General features: G+C 45.7%; 4 protein-coding genes across 4 annotated transcripts in view; all 4 read right to left on the bottom strand.

Annotated features, from left to right (window-relative positions):
• LOC310701446 (uncharacterized protein) overlaps positions 1-5,950 on the bottom strand; it is a 55,882-nt gene extending 49,932 nt beyond the window's left edge. The window contains exon 1 of the mRNA XM_083492288.1: positions 4,520-5,950. The gene's annotated coding sequence lies outside the window, so the exon portion shown is untranslated. The remainder of the gene's footprint in view (positions 1-4,519) is intronic.
• The window catches only part of LOC310699314 (uncharacterized protein), a gene marked incomplete at its 5' end in the record, with an annotated part of 338,944 nt that overhangs the window by 141,186 nt on the left and 178,753 nt on the right, over positions 1-19,005 (bottom strand). The window lies entirely within an intron of this gene.
• LOC310700995 (uncharacterized protein) overlaps positions 1-19,005 on the bottom strand; it is a 41,720-nt gene that overhangs the window by 7,966 nt on the left and 14,749 nt on the right. The window lies entirely within an intron of this gene.
• LOC310699312 (uncharacterized protein) overlaps positions 1-19,005 on the bottom strand; it is a gene marked incomplete at its 3' end in the record, with an annotated part of 48,978 nt that overhangs the window by 2,406 nt on the left and 27,567 nt on the right. The gene's annotated exons all lie outside the window — the stretch shown is intronic.

A 19,005-nucleotide genomic window follows, 5' to 3' on the forward strand; every position in this document is an offset into this window, starting at 1 on the left:
AGGTCCAGCGCTGAGGGCCTTCTGGCGGTTCCCTCATTGCAAGAAGCAAAGCTACAGGGAACCAGGCAGAGGGCCTTCTCGGTAGTGGTGCCCGCCCTATGGAACGCCCTTCCAGCAGATGTCAAAGCGATAAACAACTACCTGACATTCAGAAGACATCTTAAGGCAGCCCTGTTCAGGGAAGTTTTTAACGTGTGATATTTTACTGTATTTTTGGTTTCTATGGAAGCCACCCAGAGTGGCTGGGGAGGCCCAGCCAGATGGGCGGGGTATAAATAATAAATTATAATTATAATTATTATTATGATTGTTGGAAAGAAAAGAAAGAAGAAGGAAACCCGTGGTGTGTCCTCCTGAATGTAATATAATAATAATAATAATAATGTGTAAAGAAGAAACCAATCTTCAAATCAGTTTCATATTCCCTGGCTGTATTTCTCAGCCATGATTGTGACTCAGAATCTTAGCCACACTTTATTCTAGAATATCAACTGGATCTCTTTGTAATAGGAGCCAGACATCCCTGGGATTTCATCCAGACATTCCTTTAGTGTGGGCAGCAGCAGCAGAGGAAGGAAGGAATTAACATTGGGGGCAAACCACTTCCTTCAGAAGGTCTTCCCCAGCGGCCAGCAGGGTTGATAAACTGCTCAGTGTGGACACCTTGGCTTTATAGTGTTAGGGTCTGGATACCAATCATAATCCCTTGGAAATGTCTCAAGAACCCTTAAGATCCAGTTCCACCAACTCCCAAGTAACACTGCGCCCTAGAGGAACCTTCTGTGCTGACTTGAGGCATCTCTTGTGGAGTTTGGAACTGACAAGGTTAAAACTCCGTGGTGTCCTGTATCTGGATCTGGGAGGAGCTGGGAGGAGCTCGATGCAGAGAAGTGCGTCACAGGATGTTGTTCTGACGCTCTTCAGATCTGTCTCTGCAACGGACAGAGAAGCAGCTCAGCTTAGAAGCTGCTGTGAGTGTGCTTTTGGACAGCAGAGAGAAATGGCCGAAGTTTCTGATGGTGTCTGATGGATTTATTACTCTGTAAATAAAGCTACTGGAGATAAGAAAGGACTGTCTCTGGACTTGATTTATCCCTTTATCTCACACGGAAGCAGGACCGCTGCTACTCTGCATTTCTTTGGCCAGGTCAGCAGAGCCTACGCCGAGGAAGTGCTGCCTGGACCCAAAGATTTATTTCTGCAAAGGTTATGGAAGTTCCGTGTTTCCTGACAAGTGTGAGAAGGGAGGAAGACTGCCAGCTTTGAGTTGCTGTGATCTCCTGCCAGGAAGGGCAGTGAGGAATGCTGGTGATCGGAGCCAAGAGCCAAGAGAGACTGCTGCTTCGGAGGACCAGCTGGCTGGCAGAGTGAGTACGTTTGAAGCCCCGGGGGGGAGGAGATGGCTGCTGCTCAGGCACAGCAGGGCCATGAGAGCTTCAATATCCCCTTTGAAAGATTAAATGGAGCCAATTGGGAGGACTGGTCCAAACACATGTATTATTGGCTGGAAGGAAAGCAGCTGTGGGAATGCACGCAGGCCGATCCAGTCGTGGCCGGGCCCAATGCAGCAGCTGCAGATGTGGAGAGGGCTGCAGCGGCGGCAAAGAAAGACAAGAAGGCCATGTCCCATGTGGTGATGGCGATTGAAGCGTCGCAGCTCCCTCATATTGATGGCTTACGTACCTGTCATCAGATTTGGTCTGCTCTGACTAGAATACATCAGAGGACCACAGCTGGCGCAAAGATCCAAGTGATACGTTCTCTGTTTGAGAAGAGGCTGTCCCAAGGGGAACCGATAAGGGATCGCATTGCTCAGATGCTGACTATCTTCAGTAAGCTGCGTCAGCTCAATGTGCCCTTCCCAGATGAACTTAAGGCTTATACGCTTTTAAGCTCTTTGGACAGGAGTTATGAGAACTTGGTTCTAATGATGGAAACGATGCCGCCGCAGGATCTTACGATCGAATATATTAGCGGACGCTTGATTGACGTAGAATCAAAGCGGCAGAGGGCTGTGAAAGAGGACACAGGCTGCACCCCAAGAAGGAGTGGGGGGGCAGCAGCCAGGAGTGGTGAGGACTGTGTGAGAGCCTTGGTTTCCAAGAGATGCTATCGGTGTGGCAGCAACACACACTTGGTTCGCAATTGTCCACTAGAGGCGCAGGATGGTGCCAAGGACACCGGCCGGCGTGGAACGTCAACAAAGCAAGTTCCCAGAGCCAGACGTGGGAAAGCTGCAGGCCAGGAGGAAAACAAAGACAAGGCGTCTTTTCCCCTCACAGCTGCGATGGTGTCTCTGGGAAAAGACAAAAGTCTCAGTCGAGGGGAGGCTGCAACCATGGCAACCAGGAAGGACACTTGCAGAAGCCCCGGTGTGGGTGCGAGCAGCACCATGGCAACTTTGGAAGACAGCCAGAGAGGCACTTTACCTTTCGTGGTGGACTCAGGTGCTACTCACAATCTCGTGAATTCACGGGAGCTCCTGAGAAACTGCAAGACAGTTAAAACTGAACGTTATGTTCACTTAGCGGATGGGTCTCGGAGACCACTGACTGAATCTGGGTCTTTATAATGTTCTTTTCTAGATTGTGAGGTGCAAGCTTTTTTTGTTCCAGAGCTTGCCCACTCTCTTTTGAGTGTGTCAGCATTAATGGCTATTGGATTCGATGTTTTGTTCTCTAACAATTTGTGTTCCTTTTACAGGGATGGGAAGAAGATCTACAGTGTTGAGAGGAAAGACAGGCTCTTTCTGGTGGAGATGCCTATTGAAAATGGGGTTGGTGGAAAAATGGGACTGGTGGAAAATGGGGCTAGTGGAGAGTCCATTGAAGATGCACAAGTGCAGTGTGCAAACATCCCACCACACAATGATTGTATTCACATGTGGCACAGGAAATTTGGACACGCGGGGTGGTCGCTTGTGAGAAAAGCCGCAGAGAATACAATTGGGTGTAGGTTCAAGGCATGTGGCAGATACCTAGATTGTCAAGCCTGTAAGCAATCAAAGGTCACAACATGCACATACCCCAGGTCAGAGAGGAGAACCAGCAAACCCTTTGAGCTTGTGCATGCAGATTTATCAGGTCCCATGCCAACACCTTCTTTAGCTGGGTCGAAATGGATTCTGGTTCTGATTGACGATTTTTCTAGAGATACTTGGTTTTTCTCACTGAGACAGAAGTCAGAAGCAGCTGCACTGATCAGAGATTGGATCACAGCGGTAGAGCTCCGGTTCTCTACCAGGGTGATTTCCTTTCAATCTGATCGCGGGGGGGGGGGGGAGTTCACAGGTTCTGCGCTGCAATCGTTTTTCAGGCAGAAAGGTATCAGTCATCGATTGACGGCCCCCTGCTCTCCGCAACAGAATGGGGTTGCAGAGAGAAAATTTTGCACACTACAGGAATCTGCAAACGCAATGCTGGCAGATTCAGGGTTGCCACAGCGCTTCTGGGCTGAAAGTTATAAGACAGCATGCTTTCTGCAGAATCGGGTGTACAATTCCAGTGTAGGCAACACACCGTTTTTCTTGTTGCATCAGAAGAAGCCGAAGGTGCACTACTTCCACGTTTTTGGATGTCAGGCTTGGGTTCTCATTCCAAAGGCCATGCGCAGAAAGGGTGAGCCAAGGTCTAGGAAGATTATCTTTGTAGGCTATGAGCCGGGTTCAAAGGCGTGGCGTTTCGCATACCCTACTGGCAACCAGTCTAAGCTGCTCATTAGCGGCAGTGCTGAGTATTGCGAGCAGAGTGGGTGGAAACGTCTTCACGGGAACCCGGATGTTCTGTCAGACTCAGATGAGGAGGAGGAGGACGAGGCTGAACCTGTTGCTGAGGTGCACGGTCCACAGCCACAGAGTCCAGAGTCGGGTTCTCCAAGGGAGAGGCTCCGTATCTCTCCAAAAGGGAGTCCCAGGACCCCTCCACAGGTTTCTGTCAAGTCTGAGCCAAGGAGTGAGCCATCCTCACCAGCAGAACCAGCTGTACGCCCGAAATGGCGCAGCAGGTCAGAGGGGGAGGTTTCTGGCACAGAAGATGGTAGAGCTGATCCAGGTGAATCAGGTGCAGTTCCAGAGTTCACGCTGAGGAGATCAGCAAGATCAACGAAAGGAAAGCCACCTGAAAGGTATGAAGCCACTAGTGTTTGGGTTGGTGTGGCTAGGTGTGAACCTGAATCCTTTGAGGATGTTCAGAAGTTGCCTCAGGAAGAAGCTAGCAAATGGCATGAGGTGATGCAGAAGGAGATGAACTCAATGGAGTCTCTTGGTGTGTTCTCACTCACACAGCTACCGGCTAACCAGCGAGCTGTTAGCTGCAGATGGGTTTACTGACTTAAACCCACAGAAGCGGGAGAACCACAGTATAAAGCGAGATTAGTGGCCCGAGGATTCACACAGAAAAAGGGTGTCCACTTCACAGAGGTCTATTCGCCGACCTCAAGAGCAGAGACTCTGAGAACGCTTTTAGCGATAGCAGCACAGAGAGGTTGGAAGGTGAACCATTTTGATGTAGATGTCGCCTACCTGAACTCAGGTCTCCAGGAGGAGTTGTACATGCGTCCTCCTCCAGGGTTTGAAGTCAGTGAGCCAGGCGTCGTGTGGCGGTTGCACAAATCCATCTATGGATTACGCCAATCTGCCAGGAATTGGAAGATGTGTCTACATGAAGCCTTAGAAAAGCTAGGTTTTAAGAGATCTCTTGCAGACAGTTGTCTTTACATTAGAGATTCAGGCTTGAAACAGCAAGTGGTGCAGGTGTTTGTTGATGATTTGTTGATCATGGCACAGACAGGTGAACAGGTGGAGAAGTTTGCTAAAGAGCTTAGAAAACGGTTCAAGCTGAAGCAGCTTGGAGATGTCAAGTCTTACCTAGGCGTCCAGATAGCGAGGACTGAGGATGGAAGCTTCTTGCTTTGCCAGAAAGGTAAGATTGAACAGTTGCTTGAGAAGTTCAGGATGAGTGATTGTGCAGGAGTGAGAAGTCCTATGGAGACTAGTTTTGTGAAGGACAGCCAGCAAGTAGAACGCGCTGAGTTCGAAAATACTGAAATGTTTCAATCAGCTCTAGGGAGTTTGTTGTATTTGTCCCAGTGGAGCAGACCAGACATAGCATTTGCTGTCAATCTGCTCAGTAGAGAGGCTTCAAGTTCTAGCATACAAGCCTGGAATGGCATCAAGAGAGTTCTGAGGTATTTGCAGGAAACCAAAGACTTTTGTCTTAGGTTGCCAGCACAAGGAGAAGTCAAACTGACTTGCTTTGTGGATTCGGATTGGGCTAACCTTGAGGACCGCAAATCAGTGTCAGGCTTAGTGGTGAAGTTTGGGGACTCAATAGTGGGGTGGAGGTCCCGGAAGCAAAGTCTCATAGCGCTTTCATCTACTGAAGCTGAGTTCAGTGCGCTATCAGAGGTTTGCAGAGAGCTGGAGTTCTATGTGTGTTTGGTCGAGAAAATCTGTGGAGAGAATTGTCTGCCCGTTGTGGTGCATGAAGACAATCAACCATGTCTCAAATTGGCTGAGACAGGGCAGTTCAAGGCGAGGACCAAACATTTGGACATACGTTTCCGGAATGTATGTCAGAGCGTTCGTGAGGGGCTAGTTGCTCTGAAATACTGTCCCTCAACCAAGAACCTCGCTGATGGTTTCACAAAACCTTAACTTCCCAGAAGCACGAGGAGTTCTGTGAGGGTCTGTGTATGGGGAAAGCATTGTTGGCTATTGTCTCCAGATGCAGGACAAGAGGGGGTGTGGAGTTTGGAACTGACAAGGTTAAAACTCCGTGGTGTCCTGTATCTGGATCTGGGAGGAGCTGGGAGGAGCTCGATGCAGAGAAGTGCATCACAGGATGTTGTTCTGACGCTCTTCAGATCTGTCTCTGCAACGGACAGAGAAGCAGCTCAGCTTAGAAGCTGCTGTGAGTGTGCTTTTGGAAAGCAGAGAGAAATGGCCGAAGTTTCCGATGGTGTCTGATGGATTTATTACTCTGTAAATAAAGCTACTGGAGCTAAGAACGGACTGTCTTTGGACTTGATTTATCCCTTTATCTCACACGGAAGCAGGACCGCTGCTACTCTGCATTTCTTTGGCCAGGTCAGCAGAGCCTACGCCGAGAAAAGTGTATTTGCCATCACAAAAGAATGGCCAGGCTGCCCAGGTAATGCAGTTAGTGACCATTAACAGGTATCCTTAGGGACAGGTTTTCTGCTGTAGACCGCCTCCTGTGATGTATTCCTGCTGTAGACAGTCTCCTTCTGTATGATATTTGGGGGGGTGGTCTTGGGCGGGCAATTTCAAAAGACTATATAAGGCCTTGCACACCTCCCTCCTAGTTGTGGTGAGGGGGGGACACTGTTGCAATAAAGATCAGGGTTACTAGCCACTTTGCTTCGCCATATACTCTGCTTGGCCTCTGTTATTTTCTCCTACCTATATGGAACCCACTTAAGGACTATATGGGCTCTTGAATACCCCATAAGGGGAAAGGAGCAGGTTTTTTCTTACAACAAAGGTCGTAAGAAAATATTTTAAGATGCCTAGACAGCATCTTAAAAAGCAGAGACATCACCTTGCCCACAAAGGTCCGTATAGTAAAAGCTCTGGTTTTCCCAGTAGTGATGTATGGAAGTGAGAGCTGGACCATAAAGAAGGCAGATTGCCAAAGAATTGATGCTTTTGAATTCTGGTGCTGGAGGAGACTCTTGAGAGTCCCATGGACTGCAAGAAGATCCAACCGATCCATTGTGAAGGAGATCAGCCCTGAGTGCTCACTGGAAGGACAGATCGTGAAGCTGGGGCTCCAAGACTTTGGCCACCTCATGAGAAGAGAAGACTCCCTAGAAAAGACCCTGATGTTGGGAAAGATGGAGGGCACAAGGAGAAGGGGACGACAGAGGACGAGATGGTTGGATAGTGTCTTCAAAGCTACAGACATGGGTCTGGCCAAACTGCGGGAGGCAGTGGAGGACAGGGGTGCCTGGCTGCTCTAGTCCATGGGGTCACGAAGAGTCGGACACGACTAAACAACTAAACATCAAACAAGAATATGTTTGGTTGGCACGCTTATTTATGGCAGGATAAAACTAAAACACACAAGAGCTCTATGAATCAGGTTATTCAGAAAATCCTTTTTACAGTATGGGATAAATATAATAATCCGCTGGAAAGAAAACCACCCCTTTGGCTTCCACCCACAAAAGCAACAGCTTTTTAAAAAATGCAATAGGGAAGAAGCAATGGGCAACTTACAGAGATCTTTTGGACTTTTCGGAAGAAGAAATAAAACTGAATAAACAGGATGAGGTGGGAGGTGTGGTGGCGGATTGGTTTCAATACCATCAAATCATCTTGTTTGGACAAGATAAAGGGAGAGGTTTTTGGACTGAAAGTTCACAGTTTGAAAGAGATATTATGGCGAGGAAAGAGAAAGTGTTTCCCAAATTTCAGGTAGAAAATTGTCCAATCTGAAGAAATGTGCATGCAAACGAAAGCTCATCCCCAGAACAAACTTAGTTGGTCTCTTAGGTACTACTGAACAATTTTTTTTAAAAACTTTCCAAAATGTATGAGATACTATTAGAATGGGAAGCAAAATAAAACTGGTAAAATCTGCAATGATACACTTGGCCAGAAATTTAGGTCATAATTAGAGCTGGGCTTGATGTTAATGTGCTAACTGTTTCCTAATATTTGAGCTGACATCATATCGCAAATCCAATGTGTATAAGGACTAGGAAATATCTGATTTTCAATATCGTGATAACTCGTCAGCTAACAGTTGCAATGTTCTCACCAGGTAAACCTCACAATATGAGCTGCTAAACGTTGCCATGTTATCAGCAGCTAAAGATTGCAATCAGGGTGGATATAATCAATGATTTTTAAAAAAAAATTAAAATCGGATTTTTTTATTTAAATCAGATTTTTTTTAATCAGAATTTTAAAAAAAATAAAATGCTTTTAGAGGAAAAAGTCTATCTAAAGATAGTTTTATATTTAATTACATTATAGTCCAAAGGCTATTCATCAGGAAATAAGGATATCTTTTTAATTATCTAGCATGAGGCTTTATATGGAATATTTAATTTTTTGGGTAAATGAATTCCATTAATCCATTCACAATGTCATGCTCTTCCAGAGGTTTTTGTAAGATTATTTGGGGAAGTTTTTCTAAAGAGACGATATTGTCACAGATGCTTATTTTTGCCATTCTCAAAAGTGTGAATTTGTGTATCTGCAGAGATAACATGCCTTTTCTTCACAGGAAAAATGTTATAAAATAAACATACAGAGTTGACGGAAAACCTTAATCCCATTGTTCCAATGCAGAATTATATACACAGAATCAACCCCTTAAATGCTGAGTTCGAAGAGGTTCAATGAACAGATGGTTTGCAGTGGAAGAGATCTGCACAAGTAGCTAAGTGTGAAGCAGTAAAAACGAAAGTGCAACCTTGTGAGCAGAATACTCCACACATCTTGGGGTCTTTGTGTAATAATTGTGCAACTCAGACTTGAGGCAAGCGCTGAAGGCTCTTCAGGGCTGGCAACCTCTTCCCAATCCCACTGGGTTCCAACAACCGCACTAACACTTAACTGTACAGAATAGGCACCTGGATGAAGGTGGTGAAATGCTTAAGTTCCGAGTTTTTCATGTGCACTAAAACTCAGTCTGCTTGGCTGTTGTTTTTGATATATAAAAAAAATCTTTTTACCAACATGCTATAATATTGTTTTAGTTAAATAAATTGTTTAAGTTGTTACTAAGGAAATGATTATTTTTCTCTTTCCAATAAATTACAGCAGAAATGTTGTCCAAATATAGACAGTAAACTTATTAAACCTCAGAATGATTTCATAATTATCTGTCTGTGTATTTCTAATAGTGTAACCAAATCAGAAATTTTTGTTTTAAATAGAATCATACTGACTAGTGATTTACTGTAAACTGTGAATGAAATCAATAATAATAATAATAATAATAATAATAATAATAATAATAATAATAATTTATTATTTATACCCCGCCCATCTGGCTGGGCCTCCCCAGCCACTCTGGGCGGCTTCCATAAAACCAAAAATACAGTAAAATATCACACGTTAAAAACTTCCCGGAACAGGGCTGCCTTAAGATGTCTTCTGAATGTCAGGTAGTTGTTTATCGCTTTGACATCTGCTGGAAGGGCGTTCCACAGGGCGGGCGCCACCACCGAGAAGGCCCTCTGCCTGGTTCCCTGTAGCTTCGCTTCTCGCAATGAGGGAACCGCCAGAAGGCCCTCGGCGCTGGACCTCAGCGTCCGGGCAGAATGATGGGGGTGGAGACGCTCCTTCAGGTATACAGGACAAATCAATTTGATTTATATCAAATCCACCCTGCTTGCAATCTACCACAAGGTCTGAAATAAGGCTGGAACTATACAGAGGCGAACAGGACAATGTCCTGGCAGCTGCTACTACTTAGGGGTCTGAAACGGATAAATCAAAATATTATCAATCCTCACACACTCAGTTTCATCAGCAGGGAAGCCCAGATGCATCCTAGCAGGACTTTTGGGTTTGGGCTTGGCTACCAAATGGTGGTATTCAGGACAATCCAAAGTATGGAGATGAGTCCTAGTGAATGCAGATGATCTGGGACTGCCAGCAGGGAGACTGGGGAATAAGAGGTGCTGTAAGGGGCGGGGTCTCTGTCGAGGCTCCTCCCCCTTTTCCATTAACCCTTCCCTGGACTCCCTCTCTCCCTTTCCCCAGCCAGGCGACCCCAGGGAGAATGGGGGGCCTCAGCCCCACCCCCAGCCCGGCTTGGGCTCCTCCTTCCCCTTCCCGCCAGGGCAGCTGAGCCTCTCTCGGCCCCCCAGGAAGGAGAAAGGGGAGTCTGGCGGGGCTGCTGCTGCTGCTGCCCAGGAGACCTTGCAGGTCTGGGGTCCCCCCTTCCCCCCCCTGGGTCGGGGCCTGGATCGGGGCCCCTGTCGACGGGCCCCAGGGAGGGCGCTCTCTTCCTCCTCCTCCCCCCTCTATTCCCCCCCTTCTCTCCCCCCCCCCTTCACCTCTTGGTCCTCCGCCTCCCTGGCTCCGGATTAGTCCGCTCTCCTTGTCTGCAATAGAAAGGGCGGCGGGGGCGGCGGGGGGAGGGGGGGTTTCTCCACTGACGCCCCTCCTCCCCTTTCCCTCTGTGGCCACTTCCGGCGCGTTTCCCAGCGCCACTTCCGGCGCCTTTCCCGACGCGCGTGTCCCTAGAGCCACGTCTGCAAGAGCAGCCCCCCCTCCCTGTGTCCGGAGGGGAAGGCGAGGGGGCGGCGCTGCCTCTGGCCTCCTGCTCTGGGGGCTCCATGGGGACCCGGCCCCCGCCCCCCCCCAACTGGGCAAGTGGAGGCCGGGGGGGGAGGGTCTCCTTCTGGGCCTCCTTCTGCATGCCAAGCCCTCAGCCGGGGTCCTTCTGCAGGCAGAGCAAGGGCTTCGCCCCCGGACAGCCCAGCCCAGCTTCAAACACCAGCCCCTCCCCCCCTGGATGGAGAGGTGTTCTTGAGTGTGGCCTTGTCACTCACATGCAAGACCACAACAGTCCTGTGAGAGGAAGGGGGAGCATTTCTGCAGGCTGATGTCCATCCATCCATCCAGCTGCCCAGGCCCCAGCACCTCCCCCTAAGAGGGAAGGGTCCCAGTCTGGAAATCCCCCCTTCCTGCTGGAGATGAGGCAGGGAGGGATCCAGACAGACAGAGGCGCCCTTGCTCTGGGATTCCCTCGCCAGCAGGGAGACTTCAAAAGCCCCCCCCCCCATGCCTCCCCCTTCCCTCATTTAGGAGGGAGACTTCTCATCTTGTGGTTGGGTCATTTCAAATCCACTTTTTCTCTCTCTCCCTGCAATTTTAATACTGTTGTTGGTTTCCTTGTTTAAATTATTCTGTTCACTACTGATATTTCACACAGCGTTTGTGAATGCAAAGCAATTCTGGCTCTTGTGATCCCTGCACAGGGTATTAAGTGTTGTTCTAACCTCCCTATTGCAGGTGGAAAGAGGAATGTGGGGCCTCCTTATAATATCTTAGGGTGGCAGGATTAAGATTTGGGACTGGGACTTTCAGATTCAGAGCCACTTTTCGCATGAGATTTCTTCCAACTATTGGAGGAAAGTATGTCTGAGGTTTATGACAGAAATATAATTATTACAGGTGAATTTAAGGGAGTAGTATCACTGGACTATGACAAAACACTAAGGGAAAGTGTCTCAGAAGAAGGCAAAATACCAAATACTAATTATTATGGGTGTATTTAATGGAGTAGTACAGGGGTGTCAAATTCACCGGGGGCCGCATCAGCAGTTTGGTCACCCTCAAAGGGCCGGTTGTATCTGTAGGACTATGTGTCCACTCTTTATTATCATAAATTATTGCCACTGCATTCAATTATTACTGTTTTTTGTAATAATGTAATAATGTAAGTAATTCCCGCTTGGATTACTGCAATGTGCTCTACGTGGGGCTACCTTTGAAGGTGACCCGGAAACTACAACTAATCCAGAACATGGCAGCTAGACTGGTGACTGGAAGCGGCTGCAGAGACCACATAACACCGGTCTTGAAAGACTTACATTGGCTCCCAGTACGTTTCCGAGCACAATTCAAAGTGTTTGTACTGACCTTTAAAGCCTTAAACGGCCTCGGCCCAGTATATCTGAAGGAGCGTCTCCACCCCCATCGTTCTACCTGGACACTGAGGTCCAGCACTGAGGGCCTTCTGGCAGTTCCCTCACTGCGAGAAGCAAAGCTACAGGGAACCAGGCAGAGGGCCTTCTCGGTAGTGGCGCCCGCCCTGTGGAACACCCTCTCACCAGATGTCAAAGAGAAGAACAACTACCAGACTTTTAGAAGACATCTGAAGGCAGCCCTGTTTAGGGAAGCTTTTAATGTTTGATGTATTTTAATATTCTTTTGGAAGCCGCCCAGAGTGGCTGGGGAAGCCCAGCCAGATGGGCGGGGTATAAATAAATTATTATTATTATTATTATTATTATTATTATTATTTATCCCATGAGTCCTGCATCTAGCAGTATTTTGCTTTTGTCTTCCCGGTACCCACATGCATCACACCAATTTTATTCCAGGCAGTAAGTACTGGTACCTTACTCAAGACTCGTTAACATGCTGTAACTACCAAAGCCTGATTTCCAATACGTGCTTTCGTGTGTGTGGGTGGCATTTTAATCCACATTAGTGACTGACAAGGTGAAACTGGAGCAGGGTAGTGATTCCAAATCACCGCCACATTCAGAATAAAGGCTTGCCATCGACTGGTGTATTTGTCTCATCGGTATTGTAACAATTCGATTCGAACTGTAGCAGGAACCCCCCACCCCAATCATTCTGTTTGCACAAACTTCACACACACTCACCACTACATACGCCACATTTCTGTTATAAATTCATAGAAAATCAACCATACATCGGATTTGCACTGTTCCATTTTTATTTTACTCCATATGACAAGGACTATCAAAGGGGGGGGGGGCTTGGTTCTGGTCAGCCATAATCCCTTCACCATCCCAGCACATCCACAGGAGCCCTGCCCAGTTGCTATGTCAACCCTGATAATCCCAGACAGAAGACAATCAAGATCACAAAGAACTTGCATATGGGAGTGGATTCAGCACAGACTGAAACAAAGGACAATGATCAGATCTTCCCTCTGGGGGCAGGAAACTGCAAACTCCCCTTTGTCTCCTGGAAGTGACTCATGAGCAGGGAGAAAGGAAGAACCAGCCAGGTGACAGGACACTCAGGTTACCACCACAACTCCTCCCTCAACCCCTCCTTTCTGTAATGTATGCATGATGTCAACCCCTTGTGTAATGTATGCATGATGTCAACCCCTCCTTTCTGTAATGTATGCATGATGTTTCTGGGGGTGGGCTTGACGTGGAGGATGGGAATTTCAAAAGTTTTTATATGGTCTGGCAGACCATCTTTCTGGGTCTTTCCTCTCACCTGCAAGTGAGGGGAGCACCCTGTCGCGACAGTCTTTCTTCAATAAAGACCAAGCCTACGGGCTGCTGATTTGCTTCAATTTACTCTGGTTGGTGTCTTTACTTTTTGTCCAAGGGAGCCCTCAGATTTTTCCGGTAACAGTTTGGCGACCATGCTCAGGGACACTTGGTTCTCCTGTGAAGGTGAGGAGGGAGATAGAGGGGATCAGGCGCCATTGGGCAACCTTAGCCCAGAGATCCTTCTTCCTCTCCCTGCCTCCTCTTTGCGGGCGGTAATCAATCGTCACCAAAAGCTCAAACAGGGGAAGCAAAGGCGAGGTCAAGACGGCTAAAAAGAAAAGGATCCCGGGATCCGCGGGGGACACCTTCGAACGTAAGTATGGTTTGAAGTAAATACATTGGGAGGGGGTGGAAAAGGAACATCTCCACGACAGCCAGACTTTCCTTCTATCATTTCTGACGTTACGCCTCGGAGTCGGCCAGGTACGTTCTCTCTCTCCCCTTTTCTCCCCCGATTTTCCCTTTCGGAAAGTGGCCAGGAAATCGCGGGACTTTACTGTCTGACGTTACCTCTCGGAGTCGCCCAGGGACGTCAAAAAACTTTCCCTTTCTCTCCCCCAATTTCCTTTTTTCGGAGTGTGGCCGGGGAAATTGTGGCACCTTTACTGTTTTCCGACGTTACCTCTCGGAGTCGCCCAGTGACGTCTTAATCTCTCTCCTTTTCTCCCCCGTTTTCCGTCTTGGAATTGAGTCCGGGAAAGCGTGGCCCTTTTACTGTTTTTCTCTGACGTCCCTCTCTCGGAGTCGTCCAGAGGCGTCTTTCAAGTGTTCTCTTACTCTCCACCTACCCTAACTATGCAAATGAAGCCGCCCCTCCTGCCTGGTGACCTTTGTTAGGGATGACCCGGGTATGTGAGAATGCAAGGTCGTTTGCTCCCCTTTTAAAACTTTGTTTTCTCGGACCCCCGATCTGGCACTGCACAGCGCAGGCGTCCAGTAGGGAGCCTGAACTTAGTCCAAAAGGCTAGGCAGGAAGCTGTTGTGGAGGGTAGAGGGGGAAATTGGGGCCCCACACTAGGATTAGTCTTGTAAACAACGCTGAGGTAAAGGAATTCCGGGCAGAGGGACCCGTGGTTTGAGTTTCTGGGCAGAGACCTGTGGTTGTGTTTCAGGTTCAGGTTTGACATTTCCAGAAATTAATTCGTGGTTTATAGATAAGTAGGAATTGTGTTAGTCAAGGGTACTTTGAGTACTGAAAGGATCTTTTATCTGTTCCCCTTTCTTTCCCATTGCCCCTCCTCCCTTGTGTGCGTGTTTCCACTCTTTCTGTCTTTAGCGTACTTCGTTAACGAAAAAAAAGCCCAATAATAACATATGAGAGAATGGGAGCTCACTAAACACCCTAGCTGGACTCCTCCTGGCAACAAAGCTTCCATGAAGCCTTTTTGCCCCAGAGAGGATTCTAATATGCCCCTCCAGCATCTCCAATTGGGGGGAAAAAATAAAGGGGCAAAAAATGGTCAAAATTGTGTTGTTAAACTATAACCTAAAGCTAGAACATGAAACTGTAAACTTAATGGTGCTCAGAAGGCAGTAGATATAATAACAGCCCAGCCTGAGAGCCCACACATTAGAGATCTTAGTTTCTCTTAAAATAAATAAATAAATAAATGAATAAGAGATGTACTCAAAGATTTAGAAATATTTCAAGGGTTTGTATTTACATTGGCCTCGGCATCCACAGACTGTTCTTAAATGCACATAGTTTTAAATTGCAAGCTTGCTTCAAAATTTTAAATCTAAGGAAGCCATGTTGCGCCTTATCAATCTTAAACAAAACAAAATGGAGAATGGAGTGTGCAAATGTTTGTTATTTGAGAGAGGCTCTAAAAGAGAGTTTTCCTCCCAAGTGGTAAAATCCTGTATACATGCTACTTGTGTTCTGAAAGGGGGATTACCCCACCTCCTTCCTCTAGTTTAAGTGAGGAGGGTGCTTTTAAGTGTAATGGTAAATGATGTTTTGTTGTAAATTTTGAGTTTGTGAGTATACCTGTGTTCCAGTCTATTTTGGAAGGTGAAGTTAACCTAATGTTTCTGCTGCAAAAGCCTAGTTGAGCCAATTGCTCTCTCAAGCTAAAATGCAGTGTATGTATTTCATTAAGCATATGCCTATGAAAGTATGGTGCTCATTCTAAGAAAAAATATGTGAGTCCAGTTTTAACTTTGATTTGGTTGGACAGAAGAGTTATTGTAAGGCTCCTGATATCAGTCTCTATAAGACTTCCTGGCCACTTTTGTTAGAAAATGCCCCCCCCCCGTTTCATTCTGCCTCTTTCAGTCCCCCCCCCCTCTGACGTGCCAGGTAAATTTACTCCCACGTAAGCTTCCTTTAAAGGAAACTGCAAAGAGGGGAGGGGGGCAATCTTTCCTAAAGTCACCCTGCATCTCACTTTCCAATGTGCAGTTATTAAAATAATCATCATCATCATCATCATCATCATCATCATCATCTAAATTAGGCTTACTATTCCTCTGCAAGTTAAGGGGGGGAAAACAAATCTGTTCACTTCAATCTTCCTTTAAATATTTCTATAGGAACTTGCATTCGTTAGTCTAACGAAGCAAACTCACTCAAACTATCTCAAGATCTGCTAAAAGGCTTCTGTGTAAAGTTGGGTACTTTTATTATCCTCTTCCTTAATACATGATAGGAGCATAGATGTTTCCTTTCCCAGCTGTAAATCTGTACTTAAATGTGTATGTCTCTTTGTTAGTACAAATCTTGCTGTGAAATCTTCCTGTGAACCCTATATTTTGGAGGGTTGGACTAGATGACCCCAGGGTCCCTTTCAACTCTCCCAATTTGTGGCTATGTGGAAGGACATGTGTCTGCAAGCATTCGAGAGTAATTCTTAAATTCTAGGGTCGTGATGGAGTTGAAATTCAACCTAGCTTTGCTCTTTAGTTTTAAAAGGTGAGAGGTGAAGCCGTGATGTTTTTGAAGCACAACTGGTAATATCAAGCATTTGAGTGATTACAGTGTTTATCATTTTGTCTACTACTTTAAAAAAAAATCAGACTTCAAAGTCAATTCAAAGTTTCAGCACATACAAATACATATACGCCTTGACCATTCCTGTAAATAAAGGGCAGAAATAATAATAATAATAAACAAACTTTTTTTGTCTGCAAATGGTAAGGCTGAAATGACTGAGAATGTTAAAAAATCCTATAAATTCTGACCCTCTGGCCATTTTCCCCATATATAAGGGCGTGGCATTGTTCCGCGAATAGCCAGAGGGATATTAGCCCTTTCCTATACATAAAGGAAGCAGTCCCTTTTGCTTGGGCTACAATTGCTAACTTTATTGAATACTTTAATTGCTCAGTTTCTCTTTTTTGTTTAAAAATCTAACCCTATTTTTAAAATCTACTCCATACCCTTCCCTTCCCTTATTCAAATGGTAATTTAGCCAAAGGATGCAACATTTTCAATAGTATAAAAGGTTTGCTGAAACATGAACTCTGCACATACACAGAGGCTAGATCAGTCAAAAAAAAAAAAAAAAGGAGAGAGAGAGAGGAAAGGGGGAACTGTAGGGTGGAGAGAGGAGGTTTTGAGAGCTTGGCCTGCAGGGAAAAACTTATCCAAATTTCCTTATGTAAGAAAACTTGGAACCATTGAGGGAAATCACCCTTAATGTGTCTTTGCTCCAGGGGCTACGTAAGACAAAAGGGTTAAAAAAAAACTAGCCCATCAAAAGTCAAGAGGTTTCCAGGTTTCAAAACTTAACATGCCAAATTCTTTTCACAGGTAAATATTAAAGCGCTCCCACTGTGAGTTCCACTCTTGACTAGTTCTTCCCCCCCCCCAATGGGATTTAACTTTTATAACAGGCTTTGTGTGCATTATAGGAACAGCATTCCTGACAGAGATTTTCAAAGGGGGAAAAAATTCCCTTTAAAACAGGATACGTGAACTCGGACCCACATAAGCAAAATGTTTAATAACTTGCCAATTGTGTTCAAATTAACAAAGGTTTTGTCCCTTCGTTTCTTCCACAGCCAAACTAAGTGAAGGAAAGCAAACAAACTTGGCAGATAATAACAGTAATTATATGAAAATGTGATAATAATATTGGAATGAATGAATGCTTAATCCACTAAGATTTTTATTATTTGCAGCTTCCCACGTAAATTGAAGGACATCCTTTTTGCCTTTTGCCCCTTCCCTTTTCTAACTGTCTTTTAAGCCCCCAAAACCCTGTCCCTTACAGGATATCACTTCTACAGATGTGTTACTACAGATCCAATGAAAAGCTTCGCCACCACAAGACCTCCAACAACAGACACCAAAGTTTTCAAAGTGGCCACAGCTATCTCTTTCAAAGGATATAGACTGCCGAGGGAGTGGGCCTGACAAAGGGGGGTGGAGTTGACTTGCAAGGACATCTTCTCACTTTTGAACCTCAAGACTGCTCCAGGATTCAAAAGATACATACATAAAATATCCCAATTGTCTCAAGATATGCAACTGATATTTAATTAGTTTGTTTTGTATTATGTGTTATTATGTAAGAATAACTGTGTAACTGTTTTTATGTTTAATGTCTTATTGCTTACACACCAATGGAGAATTCTCATGCATTTTATACTTTCTAATAGCTCACACTATTGTGTAGTCCAATGTTTAGATCAATTTATAACCACATTTCATTGTTCCACCTGACACTCTGCCAACTTTCCCTATCCATTTTAAAATGTGTTAAACCTCGTTTTGCCAAGGACAAGCTTCTGGAACCATAAAACACCAGGTACATGAAGGTGCATATGCTTTGGTTTAGCAGGAATGATCTCTTATAGAGTTAAATTGACTTATTTGGACAAGTGCCCTCAAGAATGGTTTTGTTTTAACAGAAAGGTTGAGAACCATAGGGCAAGAAAAAAATTCAAATTGGACTCAGTTTGAATTGGGCAAGTGTATCCAGGCTGCAATTAGCTTTTTGGTCCTTAAAGTGCAAATGAGCAACTTCCCATGACTGCAAGACCAGAGCCTATAATAATAAAAAAATCCCATGGAATGGCCAAGGCGAAAACATTTCTCTCATGACGTGTCCGAAACCTGTGCCAGCTGTGGTGGGTGCCAGGCAACATGGTAAATATGAAAGCCCTAAGTGGATTCACCAGGGATTGCCACAACTGCGACACCATGCCGATGTGAGACCACAGAAGAGCTACCTTGACACCTGAGAACACAAAAATGGTGAGGGGGGGGGGAAAGCAAACTGCACTTTTCAGTCATTAGTGGACCTTCCTGCTAAATGTAAAGCATAGACCACTATTGAGAAAATATTTCTTCCAAGGTGCTAGAATACCACAAGTATCTGAGCAACAAAATATTAATTTACGTGATATCCTAGGTCTAACTATGTGCACTGTTACAGCATTATATTTCTATGCAAATATCCTTAAAGTAGCATGATATCCAAGTCCCTTTCAGGTTCACATGGACACACGCATCGGGGACGGAGAATAGCAGGTTAATATTTACCACCTTAAATTGTGCGGAGAAAAGGATTGCAAAGTAGCCACCTTTGCAATCTTATCTCCGAAGGGGGGAACTGTAGCAGGAACCCCCCCCACCCCAATCATTCTGTTTGTACAAACTTCACACACACTCACACTCACACACTACATACGCCACATTTCTGTTATAAATTCATAGAAAATCAACCATACATCGGATTTGCACTGTTCCATTTTATTTTACTCCATGTGACAAGGACTATCAAAGGGGGTGGCTTGGTTCTGGTCAGCCATAATCCCTTCACCATCCCAGCACATCCACAGGAGCCCTGCCCAGTTGCTATGTCAACCCTGATAATCCCAGACAGAAGACAATCAAAATCACAAAGAACAGTGGATTTAGCACAGACTGAAACAAAGGACAATAATCAGATCTTCCCTCTGGGGGGCAGGAAACTGCAAACCCCCTTTGTCTCATGGAAGTGACTCATGGGAAGGGGGAAAGGA

The sequence above is a fragment of the Podarcis liolepis genome, assembly GCF_965112155.1.
Source record: "Podarcis liolepis genome assembly, chromosome: 2".
In the NCBI taxonomy this organism is placed as follows: domain Eukaryota; kingdom Metazoa; phylum Chordata; class Lepidosauria; order Squamata; family Lacertidae; genus Podarcis; species Podarcis liolepis.